Raw genomic sequence first — 10,919 nt, 5'->3', positions numbered from 1 at the left:
TGAAAGTGAAGTCTCTCAGTCGTGGCCCACCCGCAGCCACCCCATGGACTGCAGCCCACCAGGCTCCTCCATCCATGGGATTTTCCAGGCAAGAGTATTGGAGTAGGGTGCCATTGCCTTCTCCATTGGTCCTAGAATAGCCATTAAAGTAATATAAATGGTAAAAATTAACCTCTTTTAATGGATACTAGCACTAGGGGGCAAAAAGTACCCATATTCCTATACCCTATATGGGGCTAGAAACCACATGTGTTCCAGGCCTTTGCTGTTATGCTTCATTCTAGGGATTTACTCAGAAATGTTGGAAATCCAGTGTAAATTGGATATGGCTGGGGAAGTAAGAAGGTCATGAGGTTTGACATCAGATGTATTTGAAACTGCTAAGTGGCATTTCAGGAGGTTCCAAAGAGGTGCAGGCCTTTATGTCTCAGCACAAAAAGAATTCATCAATAGGCAAAGTGATAGATAAGAAGTGATAGGATGCTTGTGAGGCTTATCAGTGGGCAGGTGAGACGGTGGTGCCACACTGAGAGCTTAGTGGGCTACAGTTTTATAAAACAGTAAAAATAGGTAAGGGGGAAAGACAACCTTCTCCCTGTTCTTAAGAAGGCATCATGCTTTCATCATTAGCTCCTCCCCCAGGTTAGGCAAGGAAGTCTTTTTGTCCCTGTATGGTCAAGCTAGGACTGTCCTGGCAGTAATGGAAAAATTATTTCAAGTCTCAGTACAATGGGCGTCTTTCACTTTGAAATGTCACCTTTCCATAAATTGTTGTTCTTATATGTGCAGAAGCATGTTCTATGGATCATCTACTTGCTGAGCTCACTGGGCAGGATGTGGGCCTCATGCCACCACTGTTTTTTTGCTATGTCTCCTGCTTCTTTTCCATGGTTTTGTTGCTAAGCAAGCCTGCTTGGTTTTGTGGTTAAGTCATCCTGCTTCCCTGAGTAATCATTACTACAGGGGGCGCCCATATTTATTTCTACTTACTCTGGTGTGGTTAACTATTTAATCACCTACTTTGTCTATTTACTCTGTCCCTATCATATTCTGGCTTTAGATTTTACTTCTTATTTAGTATTGTATGTTATATTCTTTAAGGATTATATTCATGGTCATTTTTAACTTAAAAATTCCAAAGCAGCAAAAGCTATGATTGTTCAAAAGATTGTAAGGTGGCTGACTCCTGGCGTTCACACCTTTTGGGACCCCTCCCCCCCCCCTCCTTGAGTGCGTCTGGGACCTGTGACTTGCTTGTAAAACAATAAATATAGCACAGGTGGTGGATGTCACTCTTGTGACTACATTACATTACACAAGACTTGGTCTTGCTAGCCAACTCTCTCTAGAGACCATCTGATCTGGCTTGATGAAGTAAATAGCCATGCTGGGAAAGTCCTCTAGTCAAGGAATTGTAGGTGACCTCTAGGAGCAGCCTCCAGCCAGAAAGAAGCCAGTGCCCTGGGGTACTACAAGCACAGGGAAATGAATTCTGGCAGACATCTAAGTGACCTTGGAAATGTTCTTCCCCACTCAATCCTCCTGATGAGAATGCAGACCAGAGCACACCTTAATTTTGAGTTTGTAAAACCCAAAACCCTAAGCAGAGGACCCAGCTAAGCCTTGGCTGGACTCCTGACCCACCAAAAATGTGAGATAATAATTGTGAGTTATTTCAAGTCATTAAGTTTTTAGTAACTAATATAGCTTGTTTGTGTGGTTCAGTTATTTAACATATTAGTAATAGAATACAGTTTCTTCTTTGATAAACTTTGTGTTAAATATTGCTGTCCTGTTGTATTCTAATTTTTTTTCTTTCTTACTCCTTCATATATGTCTCTACCTTGATTTTCATTGCAAAGTCATGAGACAAAAGCTCTAATGAACTTCAATGAGGTATCATAGCATACCAGTCAGAATGGCTAATTATCAAAAAATCTATAAACAATAAAGATGCTTTTTTATTGCTAGAGAGGATGTGGAGAAAAGGGAACCATCTTGCACTGTGGTGGGAATGTAAACTGATACAGCCACTATGGAGATTCCTTAAAAAACTAGGAATATAAACTACCATATGACCCAGCAATCCCACTACTCAGCATATACTTGAGAAAACCACAATTCAAAAAGACACATCTTCACTGCAGCACTGTTTACAATAGCCAGGACATGGACGCAAGGTAGACGTCCATCAACAGATGAATGGATAAAGAAGTTGCGGGGTGCAGTTGCTCAGGCGTGTCCAACTCTTGGCAACCCTATGGACTGTAGCCTACCAGGCTCTTCTGTCCATGGGATTTTCCCAGCAAGAATACTGGAGTGGGTAGCCATTTCCTACTCCAGGAGATCTTCCCCACCTAGAGACTGAACCTTTATCTCTTGCATCTCCTGTGTTGGGAGGCAGGTTCTTGACCTCTAGTGCCACCTGGGAAATGTATACACGTGTATGTATACATAGATACAATGGAATGTTGCTCAGCCATAAAAAGGAATGGATTTGAGTCAGTTGTATTAAGGTGATTTAACCTACAGCCTGTTACACAGAGTGAAGTAAGTCAGAGAGAAACAAATATCATATATTAATGCAACTACATGCAATTTAGAAAAATGGTACTGATGAACCTGTCTGCAGGGAAGGAATGGAGATGCAGACATTGAGAACAGACTTGTGGACACAGCAGGGAAAGGAGAGGATGAGATGAATTGAGAAAGCAGCATTGACATATATACACTATCATGTATAAAATAGATAGCTGGTGGGAAGCTGATACAATACAGGGAGCCCAGCCTGGCACTCTGTGATGACCTAGAGAGGTGGGATGAGGGGGTGGAAGGGAGGCTCAAGAGGGAGGAGGTATATATATATATATATACACATAGAGAGAGAGAGAGCTATGACTGGCTCGTGTTGTTGTACAGCAGAAGCCAACACAATATTGTAAAGCAATTATCCTCCAATTAAAAAAAACAATTCAAGGGAAAAGAAAAGAAGTGGTGCCCCATGCATCAGCCCTAGGTCTAGGGCTTTCTGAGACTTCCACCTGCTTACCTGCTTCAAAGATTGTGTGTCTAAGGTCCACAGTCTTGTTGAAGTGAAGTGAAGTCGCTCATTTGTGTCCGACTCTTTGCGACCCCATGAACTGTGGCCTACCAGGCTTCTCTGTCAGTGGGATTCTCCAGGCAAGAATACTGGAGTGGGTTGCCATTTCCTTCTCCAGGGGATCTTCCCAACCCAGGGATCGAACCCAGGTCTCCTACATTGGAGGCAGACGCTTTAACCTCTGAGCCTCAACCATGTATTATTAACCAGTATTATTCATGGAATGTTAGGTCCATGAATCAAGGCAAATTGGAAGTGGTCAAACAGGAGATGGCAAGAGTAAACATCAACATTTTAGGAATCAGCGAAGTAAAATGGACTGGAACAGGTGAATTTAACTTACATGACCATTATATCTACTACTGTGGGCAAAAACTCCTTAGAAGAAATGGAGTAGCCATCATGGTCAACAAAAGAGTCCAAAATGCAGTGGTACTTGGATGCAATCTCAAAAACAACTGAATGATCTCTGTTGATTCCAAGACAAACCATTCAATATCACAGAAATCCAAATCTATGCCCGGACCAGTAATGCTGAAAAAGCTGAACAGTTCTATGAAGACCTACAAGACCTTCTAGAACTAACACCCAAAAAAGATGTCCTTTTCATCATAGGGGACTGGAATGCAAAAATAGAAAGTCAAGAGATACCTAGAGTAACAGGCACATTTGGCCTTGGAGTACAAAATGAAGCAGGTCAAAGGCTAACAGAATTTTGCCAAGAGAATGCACTGGTCATAGCAAACACCCTCTTCAAACAACACAAGACTCTACACATGGACATCACCAGATGGTCGACACCAAAATCAGATTAATTATATTCTTTGCAGCCAAAGATGGAGAAGCTCTATATAGTCAGCAAAAACAAGACCAAGAGCTGACTGTGGCTCAGATCATGAACTCCTTATTGCCAAATTCAGACTTAAATATAAGAAAGTAGGGAAAACCACTGGGCCATTCAGGTATGTCCTAAATCAAACCCCTTAACGATTATACAGTGGAAATGATGAATAGATTCAAGGGATTAGATCTGATAGAGTGCTGAAGAACTATGAATGGAGGTTCATGACATTGTACAGGAGGCAGTGATCAAGACCATCCCCAAGAAAAAGAAATGCAAAAAGGCAAAATGGTTGTCTGACAAAGCCTTACAAATAACATTTTAGAAAAGAAAAGATGCAAAAGGAAAAGCAGAAAAGGAAAGATATACCCATTTGGATGCAGAATTTCAAAGAATAGCAAGGAGAGATAAGAAAGCCTTCCTCAGTGATCACTGCAAAGAAATAGAGGAAAACAACAGAATGGGGAAGACTAGAGATTTCTTCAAGAAAATTAGAGATACCAAGGGAGCATTTCATGCAAAGATGGGCACAATAAAGGACAGAAATGGTATGGACCTAACAGAAGCAGAAGATATTAAAAAGAGGTGTCAAGAATACACAGAAGAATTATACAAAAAGGTCTTTATGACCCAGATGACTGTGATGGTGTGATCACTCACCTAGAGCCAGACATCCTGGAATGTGAAGTCAAGTGGGTCTTAAGAAGCATCACTATGAACAAAGCTAGTGGAGGTGATGGAATTCCGGTTGAGCTATTTCAAATCCTGAAAGATCAATATGCCAGGAAATCTGGAAAACTCAGCACTGGCCAAGGAAAAGGTCAGTTTTCATTCCAATCCCAAAGAAAGGCAATACCAAAGAATGCTCAAACCACCACAAAATTGCACTCATCTCACATGCTATCAAAGTAATGCTCAAAATTCTGCAAGCCAGGCTTTAACAGTAGGTAAAAAGGGAACTTCTAGACATTCAAGCTGGATTTAGAAAAAGCACAGAAACCAGAAATCAAATTGCCAACATTCGCTGGATCATCGAAAAAGCCAGAGAGCTTCAGAAAAACATCTGCTTTATTGACTATACCAAAGCCTTTGACTGTGTGGATCACAACAAACTGTGGGAAATTCTTAGAGATGGGACCTGACCATCTGACCTGCCTCCTGAGAAATCTGTATGCAGGTCAAGAAGCAACAGTTAGAACCAGACATGGGACAACAGACTGGTTCCAAATAGGGAATCACTATACATTGTCACCCTGCTTATTTAACTTATATGTGAAATACCAGGCTGGATGAAGCACAAGCTATGTCAAGATTGCCAGGGGAAATATAAGTAACTTCAGATATGCAGATGACACCACCCTTATGGCAGAAAGTGAAAAAGAACTAAAGAGCCTCTTGATGAAAGTAAAAGAGGGGAGTGAAAAAGTTGACTTAAAATTCAACATTCAGAAAACTAAGATCATGGCATCTGGTCCCATTACTTCATGGCAAATAGATGGGGAAATAATGGAAACAGTGAGTGACTTTATTTTGGGGGGCTCCAAAATCACTGAAATGGTGACCACACCCATTAAATAAAATACGCTTGCTCCTCGGAAGAAAAGTTATGACCAACCTAGACAGCATACTAAAAAGCAGAGATATTATTTTGCCAACAAAGGTCCATCTTCAAAGCTATGGTTTTTCCAGTAGTCATGTATGGATGTGAGAGTTGAACTATAAAGAAGGCTGAGCACTGAAGATTTGATGCTTTTGAACTGTGATGTTGGAGAAGACTCTTGAGAGTCCCTTGGACTGCAAGGAGATCTAACCAGTCCATCATAAAGGAAATTAGTCCTGAATATTCATTGGAAGGGCTGATGTTGAAGCTGAAACTCCAACACTTTGGCCACCTGATGCAAAGAACTGACTCATTTGAAAAGACCCTGATGCTGCGAAAGATTGAAGGCAGGAGGAGAAGTGAACAACAGAGGATGAGATGGCTGGATGGCATCACTGATTCTATGGACATGAGTTTGAGTAAATTCCGGGAGTTGGTGATGGACAGGGAAGCCTATCCAGCTGTGGCTGTGACTGGTGATAGAAGCAAGGTCCGATGCTGTAAAGAGCAATATTGCATAGGAACCTGGAATGTCAGCTCCATGAATCAAGGCAGATTGGAAGTGGTCAAACAGGAGATGGCAAGAGTGAACATCAACATTCTAGGAATCAGTGAACTAAAATGGACTGGAGTGGGTGAATTTAACTCAGATGACCATTATATCTACTACTGCGGGCAGGATCCCTTAGAAGAAATGGAGTAGCCATCATGGTCAACAAAAGTGTCCGAAATGCAGCACCTGGATGCAGTCTCAAAAATGACAAAATGATCTCTATTCGTTTCAAAGGCAAACCATTCAGTATCATGGTAATCCAAGTCTATGCCCTGACCAATAATGCTGAAGAAGCTGAAGTTGAATGGTTCTATGAAGATCTACAAGACCTTCTAGAACTTACACCCAAAAAAGATGTCCTTTTCATCAAAGGGGACTGGAATGCAAAAGTAGGAAGTCAAGAAACACCTGGAGTAGCAGGCAAATTTGGCCTTGGAGTACAGAATGAAGCAGGGCAAAGGCTAATAGAGTTCTGCCAAGAAAATGCACTGGTCATAGCAAACACCCTCTTCCAACAACACAAGAGAAGACTCTACACATGGACATCACCAGATGGTCAACACCGAAATCAGATTGATTATATTCTTTTCAGCCAAAGATGGAGAAGCTCTATACAGTCAGCAGGAACAAGGCGAGGAGCTGACTGTGGCTCAGATCATGAATTCCTTATTGCCAAATTCAGACTTAAATTGAAGAAAGTGGAGAACACCACTAGACCATTCAGCTATGACCTGAATCAAATCCCTTATGACTAAACAGTGGAAGTGAGAAGTAAATTAAGGGACTAGATCAGATAGACAGATTGCCTGATGAACTATGGACGGAGGTTCATGACACTGTACAGGAGACAGGAATCAAGAACATCCACAAGAAAAAGAAATGCAAAAAGCAAAATGGCTGTCTGAGGAGGGCTTACAAATATTTGTGAAAGGAAGGGAAGCGAAAAGCAAAGGAGAAAAGGAAAGATATACCCATTTGAATGCAGAGTTCCAAAGAATAGCAAGGAGAGATAAGAAAGCCCTCCTCAGTGATCAATGGAAAGAAATAGAGGAAAACAACAGAATGGGAAAGACTAGAGATCTCATCAAGAAAATTAGAGATACCAAGGGAACATTTCATGCAAAGAAGGGCTCGATAAAGGACAGAAATGGTATAGACCTAACAGAAGGAGAAGATACTAAGAAGAGGTGGCAAGAATACACAGAAGAACTGTACAAAAAAGAGCTTCAAAACCTAGATAATCACGATGGTGTGATCACTCACCTAGAGCCAGACATTCTGGAATGTGAAGTCAAGTGAGCCTTAGAAAGCATCACTACAAATAAATTTAGTGGAAGTGACGGAATTCCAGTTGAGCTATTTCAAATCCTGGAAGATGATGCTGTGAAAGTGTTGCACTCAATATGCCAGCAAACTTGGAAAACTCATCAGTGGCCACGGGACTGGAAAAGATCAGTTTTCATTCCAATCCCAAAGAAAGGCAATGCCTAAGAATGCTCAAACTACCACAAAATTGCACTAATCTCACATGCTAGCAAAGTGATGCTTAAAATCTCCAAGCCAGGCTTCAGCAATACGTGAACCGTGAACTTCCAGATGTTCAAGTTGGTTTTAGAAAAGGCAGAGGAACCAGAGATCAAATTGCCAACATCTGCTGGGTCATCGAAAAAGTAAGAGAGTTCCAGAAAAACATCTACTTCTGCTTTATTGACTATGCCAAAGCCTTTGACTGTGTGGATCACAATAGGCTATGGAAAATTCTGAAAGAGATGAGAATACCAGACCACCTTGACCTGCCTTTTGAGAAACCTATATGCAGGCCAGAAGCAACAGTTAGAACTGGACATGGAACAATAGACTGATTCCAAACAGGAAAAGGAGTACATCAAGGCTGTATATTGTCACCCTGCTTATTTAACTTATATGCAGAGTACATCATGAGAAACGCTGGGCTGGAGGAAGCACAAGCTGTAATCAAGATTGCCGGGAGAACTATCAATAACCTCAGGTATACAGATGATACCACCTTTATGGCAGAAAGTGAAAAAGAACTTAAGAGCCTCTTGATGAAAGTGAAAGAAGAGAGTGAAAAAGTTGGCTTAAAGTTCAACATTCAGAAAATGAAGATCATGGCATCTGGTCCCATCACTTCATGGGAAATAGATGGGGAAACAGTGTCAGACTTTATTTTTCTGGGCTCCAAAATCACTGCAGATGGTGACTGCAGCCATGAAATTAAAAGATGCTTACTCCTTGGAAGGAAAATTATGACCAACCTAGACAGCATATTAAAAAGCAGAGACATTACTTTGTCGACAAAGGTCTGTCTAGTCAAGGCTATGGTTTTTCCAGTGGTCATGTACGGATGTGAGAATTGGACTGTGAAGAGGGCTGAGCGCCGAAGAATTGATGCTTTTGAACTGTGGTGTTGGAGAAGACTCTTGAGAGTCCCTTGGACTGCAAAGAGATCCAACATGTCCATCCTAAAGGAGATCAGTCCTGGCTGTTCATTGGAGAGACTGATGTTGAAACTGAAACTCCAATATTTTGGCCACCTGATGCAAAGAGCTGACTCATTTCAAAAGACCCTGATGCTGGGAAAGATTGAGGGCACGAGGAGTAGGGGACGACAGAGGATGAGATGGTTGGATGGCATCATGTACTCAATGGACATGAGTTTGGTTGAACTGTGGAAGTTGGTGATGGACAGGGAGGCCTAGAGCGCTGCGGATCATGAGGTCGCAAAGAGTCGAACACGACTGAGCGACTGAACTGAACTGAACTGAACTGAACTGATTATTAACCGTAGTTGACATGCTGAACATTACTGTGTATGTCCATTTTAATTTTGTTAACTGTTGACTAGTTGTTCTCCATTGTGTCTGTGCAGCTCACATTCTTACCAGCTGTTTTAGGGTTTTCTATACAGGTCCCACTGACACTTAATGTCACCGACTTTAACAGAGCTCTACCTCTGTTTCTTTTCTCCTTTTTCTCATCTTGTTCTTTCTCCTCTTTTCTCTTCCCTCCCTTTCTCATTTTCCCTGGCTCTCATTCTCTCTCTCCCTGTCTCTTTCTCTTTGTTTCCTCATCCTCTTTTGCTTTTTTAATTCATAATTTTGAAAATTTAACTTATTTTTAATAAAATAAATTAATGTTTTATTACTTAATGAAGATCAGGAAAATATCTGTCAGCAAATGAACATTTATAAAGTCATTGTCAAAGGCTACTGTGTTTTCTACATCATACTTTTAAAAACCAAGGTAAAATACCCATAACATAAAAGTTAACTATTGTCAAGTGTACAGTTTAGTGGCATTTAATACATTGACAGTATTATACAGCCACCATCTCTATCAAATTCTAAGATATTTCCATAACCCCTAAAGATATGGGTATGGGTACCCCATACTCATAAAGCAGCCACTCCCCAATTCTCCCATCTCTTAGCTCCCAGTAACCACCAATCTGATTTCTTCAGTATGGATTTACCTGTGATGGATATTGCATGTAAATGGATTCATACAGTGTGTGACCTGGTATTTCTGCTTTCTTTCATTTTGCATGTCTTGAGGTTAATCCATGGTATAGCATACGTCAGTACTTCATTCATTTTTATGGCTGAATAATGCTCCGTTGAATGGTTATGCCACAATTTGTTTATCAATTTACCCAGTTGATGAACATGTAGATAAATTCTACCCCTTGAATAATGTGAATAGTGCCACAATGAACACCTGTGCATAGGTTTTTGTTTGAATATCTGTTTTCAGTTCTTTTGGGTCTACACTTAGGAGAAGAATTGCTGGGTCATATGGTAGTTCTATGTTTCACTTTTTGAGACACTACCAACCTGCTTTCCATAGCAGCTGTACCATTTCACATTTCTACAGGCAAAGTACAAGGGTTCCTATTTCTCTGCATTCCTGACAACACTAATTGTTTCTTATTTTTCATTTTTTAAAAAATTACAACTATCCTCTTAGGTATGAAGTATATCTTATTGTTTTGATTTGCATTTTCCAATGACTAATGATATTGAACATCTTTTCATGTATGTGTTGGCCATTTGTATATCTGTTTTAGAGAAATGTCTACTAGTCCTTTGCTTATATTTAAATGGGGTTGTTTGTCTTTTTGTTGTTGAATTGTAAGGATTCTTTATATATTCTGGATACTGGATGACTCCTATCAGATATATGGTTTTCAAGTATTTTTTCCCATTCTATGGGTTGTTTGTTTTTCACTTTCTTGATAGTGTCATTTGATGCACAAATTTTTAATTTTGATGTTTATTTTTCCCTTTGTTGCTCATACTGTGGGGATCATTTCAAAGAGTCTGTAAAATCCAATTGAATAGCATAAGCTATCTCGTCATTATTATTTTTATTATTATCCACATAATAGATTATTATATAGCTGAGTTTTTTATTACTTTTTTATTTTTTTTAATCATGAGAGTATGATAACACATTTATAAGCAACTTGGAAACTACAGAATAAAGTTACATAGAGTTCCACTCTATATTACAATTATTTTTTAAATAGATAAATTAAGGTGCTCGCTTCGGCAGCACATATACTAAAATTGGAACGATACAGAGAAGATTAGCATGGCCCCTGCGCAAGGATGACACGCAAATTCGTGAAGCGTTCCATATTTTTTCTAACACCGTACACAAAAATAAACTCAAAATGGATTAAAAATCTAAATGTAAGATCAGAAACTATAAAACTCCTAGAGGAGAATATAGGCAAAACACTCTCAGAAATAAATCACAGCAGGATCCTCTATGATCCACCTCCCAGAATTCTGGAAATAAA

At 40.1% G+C, this 10,919-nt stretch overlaps 1 non-coding gene across 1 annotated transcript; it reads left to right on the top strand.

Annotated features, from left to right (window-relative positions):
* The first annotated feature begins 10,653 nt into the window (after window positions 1-10,653).
* LOC138445454 (U6 spliceosomal RNA) lies at window positions 10,654-10,760 on the top strand. The gene has a single exon (XR_011258889.1). It is a non-coding gene; the product is annotated as a U6 spliceosomal RNA (small nuclear RNA).
* Window positions 10,761-10,919: the final 159 nt, after the last annotated feature.

This window comes from Ovis canadensis, chromosome 8 (genome assembly GCF_042477335.2).
Source record: "Ovis canadensis isolate MfBH-ARS-UI-01 breed Bighorn chromosome 8, ARS-UI_OviCan_v2, whole genome shotgun sequence".
In the NCBI taxonomy this organism is placed as follows: Eukaryota; Metazoa; Chordata; class Mammalia; order Artiodactyla; family Bovidae; genus Ovis; species Ovis canadensis.
Note: the sequence above shows the minus strand (reverse complement) of the source record. Positions and strands in the feature narration are given on the sequence as shown.